This window comes from Ctenocephalides felis, unplaced genomic scaffold, assembly GCF_003426905.1.
Source record: "Ctenocephalides felis isolate EL2017-DRISC unplaced genomic scaffold, ASM342690v1 CF-g0.4_SCAFFOLD_03571, whole genome shotgun sequence".
NCBI lineage: Eukaryota > Metazoa > Arthropoda > Insecta > Siphonaptera > Pulicidae > Ctenocephalides > Ctenocephalides felis.
In genome coordinates this window covers 22,646,835-22,666,359 of record NW_020539725.1, presented here as the reverse complement: position 1 = coordinate 22,666,359, position 19,525 = coordinate 22,646,835, and the positions used below count along the sequence as shown (strand labels likewise).

At 29.8% G+C, this 19,525-nt stretch overlaps 1 protein-coding gene across 1 annotated transcript in view; it reads right to left on the bottom strand.

Moving 5' to 3' along the window:
* The window catches only part of LOC113384389 (kazrin-like), a 387,846-nt gene that overhangs the window by 60,434 nt on the left and 307,887 nt on the right, over positions 1–19,525 (bottom strand). Inside the window, exon 3 of the mRNA XM_026622105.1 lies at positions 791–869. The gene's annotated coding sequence lies outside the window, so the exon portion shown is untranslated. The remainder of the gene's footprint in view (positions 1–790; positions 870–19,525) is intronic.

Here is a 19,525-nt window from a genome sequence, read left to right as displayed (position 1 = left end):
CTCTAAATATGTTGTAACAGTCATTTAAACTAAAATTTAATTTATGAAATGAGATTGTTTTCGATAAGAACATTACTAAATATAAAATTTTCATAAACTGATCCTCTTAAATGAACAGTTAATTTAAAGATCAAGCGTTTGTAAATATAAAAGGAATATTATTGCATGATAAACAATATCGAATTTAACATAAAAAATCCTGAAATATACTCGAGGAAGATATTAGTGGTAGATACACAATGCAAATTATGTAAAAAATTTAATAAATGAATAATAATAAAAATAAATAATGAATAAATAATGAAGGACGAACTTTTTCTTCGATTTCATAATAATCAAAATATATTTTGCAAAAACTACTTGACCATTCTTTATAAAAATCAGTAAAAATTATCGTTGTATTTAGAAAAAATATAGGTACAAAACATAATTTATTAAAAAATAATAATAGTTTGATTCATATTCACGCTATTTGAAACATGTTTTTTTAGTACAAATCTTTTTAAAGCTGATAGGTGTATATAAGTTAATTCAGAAATAATTTTTTTTTGCTCATATTCATAATTAAAAAAGAAACATGTGAGGATAATAAATTCCACAACATTCCACAAGAAAAATAATAATAATAAGTTTACCTTTCCTATAAATAATGAAAGGTTCTTAGAAATAAACACGCAGTATTTTCTGTAGTTATCATTTGAAAATCATATTGATTACCTTGTACCATGCCGTTTTTCATCTAAATACTTAATTATAGAATATTATATTATAATAAATTTAATATGCTTACCAATTAGTAACTATTATATCGGTTGCTCTGCACTATAAATTGGCACATTTTCAATGTAGCACGTCTTCTGACGCAGCATCTGTAAATTAAAAAAAGATTTAAAATTTTCATTCTTAAAAGTTTTTTTTTAATAATTAATTGCTAAAGAATTAATTTTCATATTCCGTAGAAAAACCTAAATGTATTTGATATTATATATTCTAAATATGTACAATAGTACATTAAATTTGGTATAGAGTTGGCTAACTTTGTGCAATAGTCATTTAAACTGTTTCTGCAATTGCAAATTTAGGTATAAGAGTACATAAAATAGAACAATTAATTAAATGAGAAGTTAATTTAAATTAAATATATTATGAGATATATTTAATTTAAAGTAAAGGTAATTTCAGTTAGAAGTAGATTATCTGTGCACATTTTATCAATATGAACAACTTGAATGAACATGAGTTTTAGGCATATAGTCATATAGTCAAATTTTGCAAAGTTTTTAAGTGTTTGATATAATTTGAATTCCAGATTTTATATGAGATATGAATTGAATTCAAGTAAGATAATTGGTCTTAATAGTTTTGGAAAACCATCAAATTAAAGATTAAACATCAAAGTCGTTGAAGATTGAGCGATTTAATGTATTTCCATATTAATATTCCTTGGAACATTAAGATAATGTAAATCTTTGTGTTATGAATGTATGAGAGAACCCAAGCAATGTAATAAATCATCTAACATGTTTGATATTACACTTTTTTGCCAACTTTCAGAATCAGTAAATGCATTTTTAACGAATATGTAATTTAAATTTAAACAAATGCTCTTTTATCTTTTTCAGCATAAACTCGTTTAGTATATTGTATGCACGTAACATACGAGCGCTCTCAACTATAAATTCAAATCTGCCAGTGTAAATATTATTTTTCATACATCATATAAATGTTTGAGCACACATAATACACATAGGTGTGTGCACATATGCATAAATACAGAATAGTCGCTATGAATATGTGAATTTTGTATTTCAACAGGAAATCTCGACATTGAATGCAAACCAATTCAAATGCGAGTCAGAGATATACATTCGGAATATTGAACACATTGTGCTCGGGAATAATATTGTGTGATTGGAACCATATGCCAAATGCTTCTATTCGATATGACATCTATTTGCTTGATAATGTAATTTTGTGACAACCATAAAAGGTATGAATAAATTAAACCCAATGTGGATTCATTAATAAATGGTCCGTCCTATTCACTTTGATCGTATAGTATGTGTAATAATTCAAAGTCTAGTAAAATAAACTGACAGTTATATCAACCCATTGTAACTATTTCAGGCTCACACAGAATATTTTAATTTTTATAGGTCATGCATGAAATGCGGATATTTAAAATAACTTTAAAAATTCTGATGTATCCAAAATTATTTTTGCTCGACTCGAATATTCATCGATACCGAAAAGTTGATTGCAGAAAAATTCTACTTACATTTGTATAGATTTGCGTAGTTTGCATAGGATCATTCATTAGTTACTTCTCGACACAATGTATCTCAATTTGTCATCATTTTTTATTTTAAATAATTTCATTTGAATTTAATTTAACCCTCCGTCGGTCGGCGTGATCTGGCCAGACTTTTTTCGACTTCAATTAAAACTAGTTGGTTTGGTATTTAGCCTTGAGGCAAGTTACATGAACTTCCCGATATATTTAAATAATCGACTTAATCAATAAAAAATAAATTAATTTATGAGTCATTAAAAGTATTCCGAGTGGATTTATTACACATAATTGAAAACGAACGAACTCGGAGTATTTTCTAAAAGCAAATTTTCAAAAATCAATAATTTTTATAATTGAACCAGTTTTCAGGACTTTAATGATTTATTATGTTCAAGACCAAGTACTCTATCATTATACCAAGTAAATAGTCTAATTTTAATTTTAACAAATGTCAAAAGAGCTACTCATTTTCTCAAACTTTGATGAATTTTTAAAATCAAACGATTTGTCTTAAGGCCGTAATATTTCAGTAAGTTCTATAAGACCATAGTATATATCGCTAAAAAAAATTCCATAAAAATCGGCTTAAATTTTTTTTTCAACGGTTAATTACAAGAAAACGGCTCGGTAGATTTTCACCTAAAACTGATCAGTATCATTCCCAACTAATATCTTTCGAACAGTTTTTGATTTTTTAAAATCGGTTTGGTAGGATGAGCTTAAATGTGGACGAAGTGTTTAACACTTTTTTTTAAATTACAAAGAAACGGCTTGGCTGATCGTCGCACAAAACTGACAAACGATAGTCTTCCCCGAAATACATCAAATGGCTTTTAAATTTCTGAAATCGGTTCAGGCGCTTTTGAGAAAACGTCGATCAAAAGTCTAATTTTGACAAATGTCAAAAAAACTATACCAATTTTTGCAAACTTTGACGAATTTTTAAAGCTAAACGAGTTGTCGTAGGGCCGTAATATTTTAGTATGACCTAGAAAACTATGGTATCTACCGTCAAAAAAAAAAAAATAAAAATCGTCGAAAATTTTTTTTTAAAAACGTTATTACAAGAAAACGGCCCGGCCGATCTTTACCAAAAACTAATCAGCACGATTCCCAACGAATATCTATCGAATGGTTTTTGTATTTTCAGAATCGATTCAGAATTGCGGGCTAAAACGTGGGCGAAAAATTTTTCATTTTTCTGCAATTTACAAAGAAACGGCCCGGCCGATCGCCGCACAAAACTCAGAGACGATAGTCCTCATCGAGATACATCAAATGGCTTTTAAATTTTTGAAATCGCTCCAGCCGTTTTGGAGAAAACGTCGATTTACGACAAAAAATCTGTTCACATACACACACACACACACACACACATACTTTTTCCAAATTTGGTCTCATTCGATTCAGAATGGCTTGAAACGTCGAGAAAACATAAAATTAGCCATTCGGATTTTTTGATGAAAACATAAACTTCTCCTTCGGGAAGTTAAAAAAATACTTCTAGTAATCCTATAGACTTGAAATTTCTTGACATTTCCTAAAATTTCATTAGCTGTCGATCAATGAAAAAATCAGGACAAAAAAATGTACAGAAGGATAATTATAAGGATATTAACTTTTTTATACTTCGAACGGTCGGAGTGGTCTGTCTAGACCACCCATACATTTTGTACGAAATATACGCTTTTTGATATATGTAAACCAGTATTTTGTCTTTTTTTTTCTGGTATTTTCTATTCAAACTGCATTTTATATATTATTTGCTATGTGTTGTAACATGAATGTTAGTATTTTCACGACGAGAGTTCTTTGAAAACTTACCAAACCATCGCAAATATTGAAAACCGGATGAGTAATGCGCACATTATCAACAATTTTTCTACTTGTACTGGGTTCGAAAATTTTTTTGGCAAACCTGTAGTGAAATTATATTTTCAACTTGAATTTTACAGCTCATTTCAAAGGCGACGCACCTCATTTCGTTTTCATTTGAATTTCACATTCATTTCGAAGGAGCCGAAAAAGATTAAATATTGTTTTTCATTGATATAAAACAGAAAAATAAAAATAATAAAAAAGCAACGATTTTTTTATATTCTTTGATTTTTTCATATAATATAATAAGATATATTATTTTTTTATTACAAGCAACACGTGCAAAATACGGTAAAAAAAGAAAAAATCTAAACGTATATACTACTAATAATCGTTAACATATAAGACACCAAAAACTCACTTCTCCCATATAAATGCATGTAAAATGAATGGTGGTCCAGCCAGACCACTGCGACCGTTCGAAGGTGAAAAAATTTCCAACCGACGGAGGATTAAAAACATGTATACCAATACAATGAATTACATACTATGAGTGATACATTAGTTTTTTATCTTAAGGTATTGTATCTTTACTGTGAAATATATTACTATACATTTTACGTTAACATAATATGCAATGCATCAAATGGATGTAAAAAAAAGATTTTAATTCTCTTCAAAAAATCAAATATAGAAACTCTGTAATTATATTCTAATAAAAAGTATAATATTAATTCTAACTAAAGTTTGTTATAATAAAGAGAGTTGATAGAGCAACAAATTATATCTGCTCCATTCTAACCAGGTGTGATTCTCCAGTACGAAGAACACAAAAAACATGATTAAAAAGAGTGTTGCATTTGCTTTTATGGGTAGATCAGGATATAGTTTGTCATGGAGTGTTTTTTGAATAATTTGGAAAATTTCATTAAACTGGTGAAATTTCCACTCTTGATTTTGGGTCTTTTATTATTCTGTCTCCTCTAATCACCATGCTCAGCATTTGTGGTATTGGCATCGTCGTCCCTCGCCGAATTGGATCGGAACGGGAGTACGCGTGTTTTCATATTACTGCTATGTGCGTTTTCGGGTAATATATCGCACAGACAATAATCCTAATGTAATCTGGCAGAATTCTAATGGATGCCAGTCTCGAATGAAACAATTGCATTTGCCTAGAAAGCTGAGCTCCGGAGCAGAGCAATTCCAGGAGAATGTTCAGTTCGATTATTAGGGAAACACGTGAAATGCGCGTGTCGGATAAGTATGTGCGTCCCTGAAATGCCATTATTAGGCAAAATGAAGGTTGCGATATGTCTTATTCTGGTTATCATCACATACAAATATGTACAAATCATGTGACATAAATTATAAATTGTTTCTCGTTGTGCTTTATCTCTATTTGCTAATGAATTACTTAATAGATCATTCAGTAAGGTTATAAGTATAAGAATTATGAAATCATTCAGTTCGTTATAAGTCTAATTATTTTTAGTTACAGCAATGCTTTTAAATTAAAAATTGTTTAGCGCTTTTGAGAAAACCATTTATTTTTATGCAGTACACATAAATTCTTTAAAATTATACATTTCGACTTGAGCAATTTACTTTGTAATTAATTATAAAGTAAATTGCTCAAATTTGGGTAGAGCGGAGCTTAAAAAACCGAGGGTAAAAAGATCAACCAACAATGAAAGTATAGGAATTTTTAATGGTACTATTAAAACGGCCGGGCCGACGAAAACCTAATTAGCACGATTCCTAACCAATATCTTTTGAACGGTTTTTGAATTTTTAAAATCGATTCAGAATTGCCTGCGATTTACAAATCGATTCAGAATTGCTGCGATAGATAGTCCTCATCGATGTACATCGAATGGTTTTTAAATTTTTGAAATCGGTCCAGCCGTTTTTGAGAAAAAGTCGATTCACAGCAAAAAATCTGTTCACATACACACACACATACTTTTTCAAAATTTGGTCTCATTCGATTCATAATGGCTTGAAACGTCGAGTAAACATAAAATTAGCGAATCGGATTTTTTTATGAAAACATAAACTTCTTCAGGAAGTTAATAAGTTAAAAAAATAATTTTACATAAGATACACAGTACAAAAAGTTATTTCAAATGTTAATGAATATTTCTGACCAAATACCAGATCAAGATTATAAAAAGTGTATTTCGCATTCGCATAAAATTGAAAATAACACATTGTATCTGCTTGTCTCCCGGCTGTACCTTTTTACCCCACCTATCGGGTAGAAAAAGACCTTTGACCAATTTTAGAAAATTAGTAAAAAGTCATATTTCTATAATTAGGAAATAATTAGAAACTGTACTGAACAGTTTGATAGTTGTTTGTCAACTTCCCGTAGGGTAAGTTATAGTAATCGCAAAAATTTTTGCATATCTTCACGTTTTGAAGCTTCCTGAACATTTTGGCATACCTTAGACAAAATGGATGTGTGTGTGGGTATGTAAATGTATGTATGTATGTATGGATACAATTTTTCTATTTCAAGATTTCAATGATTAAAAAATATTTTACTTATATTTACGAAATAAAGAATTGATCAATTTTTTGGTAAGGCAGATATAGCGGTTTCGGAGACACAGAAGAAAAAGTAAAAAAAAAATATATTTGGCGGTCAAAAATGATAATTAGACATATGCACGTCATATTATCAGATATTTGATGAAATTAAAAAAAATGAGTACTAATTTTGTTGAGTTCCATACTAAGATTGTTAGTTTTAAAGTTTACCTATACGGTTCAAGTAAATTTCAAAATTTTCAGAATGAATTTTTTTTTCAAATTTTTCAAAAATATACAAAGTTTTATACTTTAAATATGAATTTTAAATTTACAATTCAGATTGAAAATGTAGATATTTCAAACGCATTATTCTAATCGTAAGAAGTATACCCTCATTCGGCACCTCTTGCTAATATAAACTTTCTCAAGTGTTTTGATAATGATTATAATTAACTATTTGAAAAAGGTTAAAACAATTGTCATTAATGATTGATCAATATTTATTGATTACTGATTGCACTATGCACCACTAGTTTAGTACTGTTATTTGTTGTCGAGTAGTTAAATTAATTTAAGCAGTGCTAATTACTGAAACTCAAATTGCACCTTTATGCCCAGCCCTACCCTATATAATGTGTGTGTATAGATGAGTGTATGAATAATATAATATATAATAGAGCATTCACATAAGGCATCGAATGCAGTTCATCATTTGCTTTGAAATTGGATTGGCGCATATCCCTCTACGTGCAAAGCATTGAATGCATCACATGCGTCCAACATGATGTACACCTGTCCGGATCAGTACGACGATGAAAAGCACGGAAATGAGAAAATTACAAATAGTAATACGTTTACATCAGCAACCATCGCATTCGGAGCTTTCATAAAATGTTTTAAAACAATATTTGATATGCTTTCATTCGATAGTTTTACACTGAACAGTGGGGAGTTGGTCGTAAAAAGAGATTTTAAGAAGAATTGAATTTAAGCAGTTTAACAGCGACTTCATCTTAAAGGAAATCCATAGAAAGAGAATATTCAGTATTTATGCGATTTTAAAAAGGGGTAAAAAGATCTGAAAAGTTCTTTGTGGTGATTTACTACTCAGAGGTCTCTTGAAAGGATTTTGCACTTTGATATGCAGCCATACGAAGAAAAGATCTGGTGCAGTGTGAGTTCAAATGAGTTTCTGAGGATTTCACATGAAGGCTTATTAAATGCTATTAGAATATGTACCAATAGTAAGTATCGTATAGCAAATTGCCAAGAATTTGGAGAACTAAAAACTATTGAGTGCTATTGAACCAAAATATTTTTATTAAACTATTTTTAAATCTTAGAACAAGTAGTCGCTTTGTCCCGTAAAATCCGATTCGTTAATTTCACATTATCTAGACGTTACCTAACAAAAAGATCATTATAATTACACCAAAGCTCAAGGTTGCACCTAAAAGCTCATAATTTCCATTTTTTAACTTCCCGTAGGGTAGTTAATGTAATGGGCCGAAAATCGAAAATGAAAATTTTTGCATTTCTCGACGTTTTGAAGGGTTCTGAACATTTTGGCATAACTCAGAAAAAATGGATGTGTGTGTGTGTGCGTGCGTATGTTTGTTTTGTATGTCCGCATTTTTTCGTCCACGTTTTCGGGCGTACGGATTAACCGATTTGAATGGTCAAAAAACATTTGATTCCTATCGATAAGGAGATGTGCTGATTAGTTTTTGGCAAAGGCAGGTCCAGCCGTTACAGAGATATAAGGCAAAGAGTGCAAAAAACAAAAATCGAGTTTTTGAAAGAACGGAGCATCCGATTTGAATGATCTAAAAAACATTCAATTAGTAATGATTGGGAGAAGTGGTTGTTAGTTTTTCGCATAGGCAGGCCCAGCCATTTCGAAGATACGAAACTAAATGTACAAAAAATGGCAATTTTTTAGAGAACTAAGTGTCCGATTTAATTGATTCAAAGAACTTTTTGCTTGTCTTAACAAAATAATTGATTTTGGAAAAAAAAATTTGTTTCAACTTTTTTTTTTTTTTTAATTTTTTGTATATCGAAAATAATTCAGATTTAATTTTAATTCTAACTATAGTTCTAATATACTTTACAAATAATTTCAACTTTGCAATTCAGTTTATAGAATTCTTATAAATATTAGACAATGTTACAATATTTATAATAATCTATTTGAAAACATTCAGAATTCCTCGAACATTTCGTTACGGTACGGGAAATTCCAGCAATTTGCCTTAAGGTACGATGCCACCCACCCCACTAGTTAATAATTATTTTAGTATAAATAAAGTTGATTGATAATCAAATTTACCTAAAAAACTTTCACCTTTCGATTCCGATGGTTTTGAACTTTTTGTTCTTATAATATAAGACTAAACTAGAGGTGCATGGCGTGCCTTAAGGCAAATTGCTAGAACTTTTTGTACCGATATTTAATATTTTTAACAGAGAATATTTTACTTTTTTATTGGACCTGCCCAAAAATTCAATCACTTCTTTCTTCAGTAAATAAATGTAAAATATTTTTTGAATCATTTAAACCAGATGCTCCGTTGACTCAAAAACTAAATCGACATTTCTTGCACTTCAGCCCTGCCTTTGTCAAAAAACTAAATATTTGTATAGAAGAAAGAATATTTGTAAATTAAATCTATATAACACTCGCAATTCTTATACGATAACCCCTAATATCATAAATTTCTTTTCGCGTATGTGTATCACCTATACCTAAACCATGCCTAAACATTACATTTTACGTGGTTATACGCCTTATAACTACTATGTGGTACGTTTTTTTACCAACACACCGTATACGCTCAATCCTTACACTTATATCTAAACCGCCTAACATCTATTATCTTACGTATACGCTCAATCCTTACACTTATATCTAAACCGCCTAACATTTATTATCTTACGCCTACAATTTCGCTTACATACTATTTTCACCCTTACCGGGAATCGAACCCCGGTCCGCCGCGTGACAGGCTACGACCTTAACCACTCGGCCACCGTGACGCTACAATCAACCGTCAATTAATTAGAAGTTACTCAATTATTTAGAAAATAAACCCAAGAAACAACCGTGTGTTCCATAATATATTTTCAGTGGGAGGACCCGATAGAGTAGTGGTTAAGATGCGTGGCTGTCACGCAGAGGAACCGGGTTCAATCCCCGGTACAGGCAATAGATAGGTAGAGATAATACATAGGGCGTAAGGTAGAAATATAACACATTAATATTAAATAGGTATGTAGGGTGTCTGATATGTATACAGGGTGGCTGATATGTATTGCAACCAATTTCAGACCGCTATCATTTCTAAACCGCTCATCAGACAGATGACAGATTTATTCCAGTGATTGTTCATTTAATTGTTTACAAGCGTACAAAAGCATTTTGATCTATTGCATTCAGAAAAAAAGTTATTCGTGATGGAAGTCAAGCGTGATAGTGCGATTGCTTCATACTTGGCTGAAAAACCTTAGGTGGCTAAATTTCGAGCCCTACAGTATTTAAATGCGAACAAATATTTTGTTTCTCGTACCATATCTCGTAACCGTGATACACTCAGTGTTGCACCGTGTCCAAAAAGTGGACGAAAAAAAACACTAACAACCCCAGAAATGATCCAAAAAGTTTAGGCAAAAATCAATCAAAATTCGTGTCGCAGTGGTAAAAAAATGGCCCGTGAGCTGAACATATCGCAAAAACGGGTGCAGCACATATTGAAAAATGAGCTTGAACTAAGGCCAATGAAGATCCAAAAAGTGCAAGAGCTCATTGATGCACAAAAAAAATTTAGACGGAAAGAAGCGAAGGGGTTGCTTCGCTTGCACGAAAGTGGCTAGTTACCAAATTTGGTTTTCTCAGATGGGAAGTCCTTCCAAATCGAGCAGTTTGTGAACAAACAAAATGATAGGGATTACTTGCCAAAAAGGTCAGCTAAAAATTTACACCTTCGATTGGCCACCAGAACTCGAGCGCCGCCGACGGTAATGGTGTGAACCACTGTAACGGCCGATGGTGACATTCCACTCTTATTCATCGACCGTGGGATCAAAATAATTGCCGAAATTATCGGGAAAATGTGTTAAAGGCAGTATTGAAGTCCTGGGTAGACAAAAATTTCGATCTCAGACCATGGACATTCCAACAGGACTCAGCACCATCAAACTCAGCACGCGTCTACCAAAAATGGCTTATAAAAGAGGTTTTTCGCTTCATTTGCATCGCACAATAGCCACCAAAATCTCTGGATCTAAATTTGCTGGACTTTTGTGTCTTGGACATTTTGAAGAGTAAGGTTCGCACTAAAAAATACCAAAGTGTCGATCATCCCAAGAAGGCGCCTCGCCAGGAATGGGCCAAAATACCCCAGAGCCACTTTCGTGCAGCGTGTTATGGTTTTTCTGTCGTTTGAAGGCCATAATTCGTGCCAAAAGTGGCCAATTGAAACAAATATAAACTGATTCTAAAATTTGATGTTATTCCTGACATTTTTGCTTTTGAACAATGAAATTTAAAATGAAAATGACAAAGTTATAGCGCTTTACTTTGTTGCAATACATATCAGCCACCCTGTATATATACACACATATATATATATATATATATATATATATACATATACATATATATACATATATATAAACATAACAGTATTTATAAGTAGTAAAACAGTAGTTATAAGGTGTATATATATAGATATTATATATATATATATATATATATATATATATATATATATAATATCTATATATATATATACGCCTTAATAAGTTAGTTAGCAAATAATAATCTAGCTGTAATAGATTATTTGTATGGATAGAGAAATTGATGGCATAGGTATCTCACGGTATAATAGATAATAGTTAAATTATCTATGATATATAATAGTATAGTATAATATAATAGTATGATAATAGTAAGATTATCATACCCCAAATTTAGTCTTATATTATAATAAGTTTTATATCATAACAAATAAGCGTAGGTATTAATAAAATTAATATCAAAATCAATTTATGTTATAAGTGGATATAAATCATGTACTTAATGATTTTCTTATACTTATAATTGATTAGGTTTTCACAATATTATTGCCCAAAGTCAAAATTGGACCTTTGTGCCCCGTCCTACCATCAAAATCAAGAAAAAAAAATAAAAGGGACAAAGAAAATAAATAAAATAAATAAATAAATAAAAAATAATAGTAGTAATAATAAAAACAATAATCAATAATAAATAATAATTAGAAGTAACTTGTTTGAAAATTTTCCTGTGCAAAACAGAGAAAATTATGTTGTTGACGGTAGATCACTGGGATCTACATGGGATGGACATCAATTTCCAAATAATGTGAGATATATTTTTGTTTAACTTCCCTTTATAAGTTAAGTTATAGTAATGGGCCAAAAATCGAAAATGATTTTTTTGCATATCTTCACGATTCAGAGGTTTCTGAACATTTCGGCATACCTCAAAAAAACCTCGTCGACGATTTCGGGCGTACGGATTAACCGATTTGAATGATTCAAAAAACATTGGATTCCTATCGATGAGGAGACGTGCTGATTAGTTTTTTACGAAGACAGGTCCAGCGACTTCGAAGATATGGAGCAAAAAGTGCTGAAAACGGTAGTTTTTAAGATAACGTATCAACCGATTTGAATGATTTAAAAAACATTCGATTCGTAATGATGGGGAGAAATGGTGATTATATTTTGGTGAAAGTGGATCCACTCGTTTCAAAGATACGGAGCTAAATGTGCAAAAAATGACAGTATTTAAGATAACTAAGCATTCGATTTATATGATTCAGAAAACTTTCTGCTTATTTAAAAAAAAAGATTGCTTTTGGGAATATTATTTTTTATTTCACTTTTTTAATATTCAAAAAAAAATTTGATTGAATATCGAAAAATAATTCAGATTTTAATTCTAATTTTAGCTATATACTCTAAACATCACTTAATAATTATAACTTTGCAATTCAGTTTATATAATATTTACTTTTTATACATACTTAGAAAACTTAGACAATATTCTTCATTTTAAATCCGATTGATTAAGTTTTTTTATTTATTTTTTATAAAATAAGTATAATGAAAGTTATATTATTTGTAATAATCTATTTGGAAACATTTAATATTCCTCGATTATTTCATTAAGGTACGGGAAATTCCAGCAATTTGCCTTAAGGCACGATGTCATACACCACCATTTCTATTTTTTTTTCAGGATAGTTAAGGTCAATACTACCACCCCATCGCTTGAAGTCAAGATCTGGGACACCCTATATATATATATATATATATATATATATATATATATATATATATATATTCATATATCCCAGATCGTATAATTGTTTGTCGTACACGTATGTGAAACTAATTTCATTAGACATGTCTATATAGGTAGGATATGGTGTTTGTGCATGAATTATGACTGAAAAGGACTTACGAGCAGTCACATGTGCCGTTGAACGCAATTTGTATTCATACCGCAATAAGGCGAAATACATAATCTGTGATAAATATTCATTTGAATTTATTAAAATTACCGTCGCGTGAACTCTTGCATAAATCTTCTATTTTAAGCCCCTCGCATGTACTATGCATCAAATATTGCAACCGTTATTATGCAAAATTTTCCACCTCGTTCGGCGCGTTAATTTGATAAAATGTGCCGGCATTGTGATAGTTGTATTGCATTGTCCAATTTTCACCAAAAGTATGGCAATGTATGCCAATGTGCATTGAGAAAATCACTGAAACTTCATATTGTTAACAAATATTACATTAATACATTTAATGATTAACTTCCCGTAGGGAACTTTAGAATAAATGAATTTGTGTGTATTTTGTGTGGATTCAATATTCCGTACACAATTTCGAGAACGTGGATCAGCCGATTTGAATGATTGGATTCCTGATGGGGAGGCAAGCAATTGGTTTTTGGTAAGGACATTTGGAACTTTTGCAAGCCGTTTGAAAATGCAAAGCAAAGAGTGCAAAAAATGGTAATTCAGTTTTCTCAAAATATATAGATTCAAACTACATTCTACTTGTATTGACTGATTGTGAGTGAAAAATTGATTAAATTTTTCATTATAAATCATTATTATTGATATAATTATTACAATATAATTATAGATCATATATATCATCTACATGATCGCAGGTATACTGGTGGACAGGTAGACAGGTGAACAAGTAGATAAGTAGAAATATAGAAAGAAAAACAGATAGTAAGGAAGACATGATGACAAGTTGACATGTTGACAGGTAGACATGTAGAAAAGTAGAAAGGTAATGTAAACGGGTGGACAGGTAGGCAGGTACAAAAGTAGACAACTTGGCAACTTTGACAATAGACAGGTAGTCACTTAAATAAGTAAACAAGTAAACTATTAAATAGCCATATCAAAATCAAATCAAATATTTATTTAAATTAAATCCATTATTTACACATGTTGGAAAATTTAGAACAAAATGCAACTTGCAATAAATATGATTTAATATTTAACCGTTTAATTTATTGTAAACATAGAACAAATATAAAATATGATTTATATTTGAACTTAGAATTGAAAAACGTTAACATTAGCTACTAAGGCTGTTTTTTAAATTAAAAGTGTCAAGATCAATAAATCTACCTTACATATTATAAAATTATTATTATTTAACAAATGAATATATATACTTGTATATTAAAACGAGTGTGTTGATTCGGGCAGTGGCACCATTATAAAACGATGCTCACAGGACACAAATAATTTTCTTGTAAATTATACAGTTTGAAACCAATATACGAATATTTAAAAGAAGATTTATTGGAGACTGTCTAATATCGCTAAACAATAAAGCAATCAACAAGAGACTTAACAGCTATTCGCTTTGTAATGAATATAGGATATTCCTCGACAAATTTAGCTTTTCAACTCAAATTCATAATTAGTTTTAAATGTTTGAACTACTGTTAGCTTGGTGTTACAATTGTGTTAATTACTGTAGTTAGTGCTAAATTGTTTTTGTCTGTATGTACCTGTCTTTAAGTCTAATATGCTTGTATCCATTTTTTTTCAAAATTAATTATGAAAAACTTTCAAGTTTTCCACTGAATGACGTTCTCGATAAAGACTAAAACGTATGAATTAATAAAGCTGATTTCCTAATTGCTTGATTTTTCTTTTACATGGTGCTATTGCCCGACTCAACACGCTTGTTTTAATAGATATCAACACCAAATTTACATAGTCCATATATATTATATATATATATATATATATATATATATATATATATACGAAATTTTCACTGTTCAATAATTCACGCTCCGCCATTGTTATAATTAACAAGCGCTACTTAAACCGAGTTATTATTTTAAATTGCATTGACCTGGACTAATTACTTTGATCCAGTTGCATGAAAATAAATCCAGAACTCATAACTCGTTAACGATGTCAAGCCATAAATCACGAAAATCGAGTTCCTTCGTGGTATAATGGTGTTGTATAGTAACAGTAATTACATTTACGGAAGAAGAAGATTACAAACATAAATTGTTTCGGTTTTCCGGTCGATCCGTGGAGAAAAAGAGGCTCCATTTCGCGGAGATAAGCCACTGGGATGTTTTCCCTAGAGCAAGGGTAAAAAAAGTAAGGTCGGAGGAAGGATATTGACCACTATAAATTGGAACAGTAGTTTATTCTAACTTTTTCGTAGAAGAATAACAATTGACAAATATATAATGTAGTAGGATCAAAAGTTTAGTTTAAATATTTATTTTCTAAGATAAATGTAATAATAACTAGTGGTGTATGAATCGTGCTTTAAGGCCAATTGCTAGAACTTCCCGTAATGGAAATTGAATTTTTTAAGAAAGCCTTTAAATTTTTTGAAAACTCCTAAAATGAGATTTTTGAAAATTTTGTAATTTTTGAAAAAAAAAATACTTTTGATTTTTTTTTTAAATTTCACTTTACGATTACTATAACTTACCATATGAAAAGTTAAAAAATAATTAAAATTATTAAATTTATATTTACTATTGCTTTCGGCTATAGTGTCTTTCACATTTTAATACAATTTATTATCTTTACATATATTTTGCAAATGTGATTTTGATTGATCCAATTGCGATTACACGATATTTTATGATAATAAAACTGCAAAACTACTTGATGTGATTTTAATAATATGATTCTAGTCCATATATATTATTTTTCCCATTAACAGCAATTAGAACGATTCTGATGAGCTGTTATGATGACTTTTTTAATGGCGTATTTAAAATGGCGACACAACCCATTGTACTATAGCTATTTATGAATCTAATAATACTGTTTCTAAATTGGGTCTATTTTTACTTGAAAAATTATAATAAAATTATAATAAAATTATAATCAAAGTCTATTTTTACTTGAAAAATTATTGCTACCTATATTTTGAAACTAAAAATCAATGCCGCTGCTAAACCAATGCCACTTGACATCAAGCTGTCCGAAGGCTGTTTATAATTGGGAGCTTCTGAATGGAAGCCTTCAGTTCTAACCATTATTTAGCTTATTTGAAGTATTGTAAAGTCTAGTAAGAACATACTAGATAGTGATAGTGATAAAATTTAAATGGAATTTTGAAAAAATTAAAAATGTTTTCCTGCTGTCCAATCTATATGATGAGTGGATATCACTTATCAGACAGGTACTTGGAATTATTTTTTATTTGATCAATCAGAAGTTATGTCCTATAAACTATTGGGCTAATGTGACTTAATACTATGTCGGTTTTGAAGATGGCACAAACAGTTGGCTCATCTTTGTGTGATAATTTTTTTATTACAATTTCTGTAACAGGGCGAATTTTACATTGATGCGGCAATGCCGAATGAGTGCTGTTTTTACTTGAAAATATATTGCTATCTAAATTTCCAAATTGAAAAAGATGTCACTACTACTTGACATCAGGCTCCAATGGACTCTTTAGTCAAAAATACAAAATATCATGGACTATTAGAAAGAACCTTCAATATTGAAAATAACATCGATAAATGGAAAGTGATAAAAATGTCAAAAAATGTGCCTGTAAAGATATTGGTGAGAATTTGAAATAATCTTGTTTGTATTTGCAACGAATTTTCACTAAAAAACAATACTGAACAAGAGATATCAGGGCAAGAATCACTTGGAGAATGTATCTTTGAAAGTCTGAATCATAAAATCTATATAAGGCATATAAAAACCTGGAAAGTTTCGAGATGTGGTGCTCCAAAAAAGGGTAGTATATATTGAACCAAAAATCTTAATTGGATACGATTATAAAAGAGAAACTAGATCCTTCTCAGTATTGTGACCTTTGTAAACTCAACAAAAATGCAGATGATTGATTACTCTAGAAAAAAGAAAAAATAAAGAATTGGAAGTTGTGACCAAAAACACAATTGAAGGGTGGTCAAGAAAATCTAAAAAGGTCAATCTTTAGCTATGGTAAATTTTATAAAATGCAACAAATTCACCTTATTTATCTTCATCTATAAATAAAAATGTGTGATACATATTAATTTTTTTTTGTAAAAAATAATCAATGTTCATCTCTCTATACCTGTATATTTTATCTGTGCATGCCTGCTCTGATTCCAAACCGATTTCATACCCTGGAAATAGGGTTTCAGTGCTTTTAATACGATTTCAACCAACTATCGCTAATCCTTTCATAAACATAGGGTTTTGCGGCAAAGCTAACACAAAAACGTTATATGCTAATTACATAAACTTAAACGCCTCGTGTAAATTGCGGGAGATAATGTTTTAATAGTGAGCGAGCGCAGTCGCAAAATTATGGGTTCCAGTTCTGCGAGATAATAGAACTTCGCAAATTGCAATAAGATTTGTCGTTTTTGCATAAAATATCTGAATTTCAACTGCAAATAGCTTCAGAACAGTTGATAACATTATTGACGTAAGAAGTTTTATAATTTCGTACGCACAGGCTTACAAAGTCAAAACAATCAGAGATTCGATCTATACAAATATATGAAAAATATGAAAAGTTGTAAATATTTGGAGAAATTGATCAGTAAAGTTTCTTCATATTTGAAAATGCTTTCTAACTGTTACTCTTGATATTTTATCATGTTTAAAAAATAATTATTTAAAGATCAATGAATATTAATACCGTCTTATTGAATTCTCAGAGTATAGCTAGAGTTCTCATAAGTGTTGACTAGACATGAAGTTTTTATATTGAATAAATATAACGCGAAGCAATAAATAGATACCATTATATATTTATATTTATATTATAATATATTTATATAACATATTCTACAACAAGTTAAAAAAATTTCCCGTTATATTTTTTAAATTAAATTGCTTGTTATGAAAGCTGCCTAGAGTAACAATATTCAGGAATTCAATTTTCCATTCAAGTATAAGTACTTCAGATATAAAGCATATGAAAGAGCTTTTTTATTTTTCATGCATATGAAAAGTGTTAGAAATAAAATGTGAAATATTCCAAATAAAATTTATAGATTTAATTTCAATACTTTTATGTGTTTTAATTGAATTTCAGAAATAAATAGATTTATAGCATTTAATCGAAATTATATATATTATTTGTATGAGATGTACATAAAAAACATCAGTAAGGGATATAGAATGGTAATTATATTATTTTTCTATATAATTTAATATTTAAACAACAGTTGCGATTAATATGTTCTATGTGCAAACACCTAATAAATACCAATGTTAAATGAATAAAATTTAACTGGCATCTGATTATAAAGCTAAATCAGTTTTTCATAATTCAATTCTTATAAAAAAACAATTTTCTTTAAATATAGCCTAACCAAAAATTATGTACAATTTTAGCTAGAATTAAATTTTTATTGTTTTATGTATCGGAGCTAATATTGAGTTATTATCCCACTTCTGAACTACAATAGTCTACATTAATGGAATAAACAGCTAATAAATTCTAATTTCGTACATTATGCGTATTTCGAACACACAAAAAACACACTTTCAAATATTTTTATATACCCATCTTATTTTTAATGTTTTTTTTTGTTTCAATTTAATTTTATTGTTTTATGTATCTGAGCTAATATTGAGTTATCATCCCCTTTCTGAACTACAATACAATAATCTACATTAATAGTTTAAACAGAAGATAAATTCGACTTTTTGCGTACTATGTATATTTCAAACATACAAAGAACTAACACATTTTCAATTATTTTCATATACCCATTTTATGGCAATTAATCGCAAATTATTGGCCATTATTTTATTTTGGCCAAGTTAGGTTATGGGGCCAATTTTCCAATAAATTAGACCGTAATATAGCGTTGTTATGGCAACTCCACGTTATGGTCCTTCCTTCATATAAATTTTTCAGATATAAAACTTTGTCACAACTTTATCTTTGTGATGTGTATTAATAACAACTACGTAAAGTTATATATTATGTGTAAAAATACAATTTTGACAGTTTTTATATAAAGAATTGTGACCAAAGTACAATATTTCATAAATCTGTTTAAGCTCCTAATATTTCCTGCAAAATTTACATCTATTTGTCTAAGATACTTTTTAGTAAGGTAACTAATACAATTCTCGCGCAATACGCTTTTAATATACATGTTTCTATTAAGACAAGAAAATTTCAAGCTCGTGCTTATGGTCTTTGGGTTCATTAGAAAATTCTTTCCTGAAAACTTCTCCTAGTACTGTATATTTTCATAAGCTGGCGGTATCAGGAGCGTGATTTTATATATGTTCTTATCTTCCGCACAGCATTCTGCGATACAACGGAGCATGAGATGGAAAACCATAAGAAAAA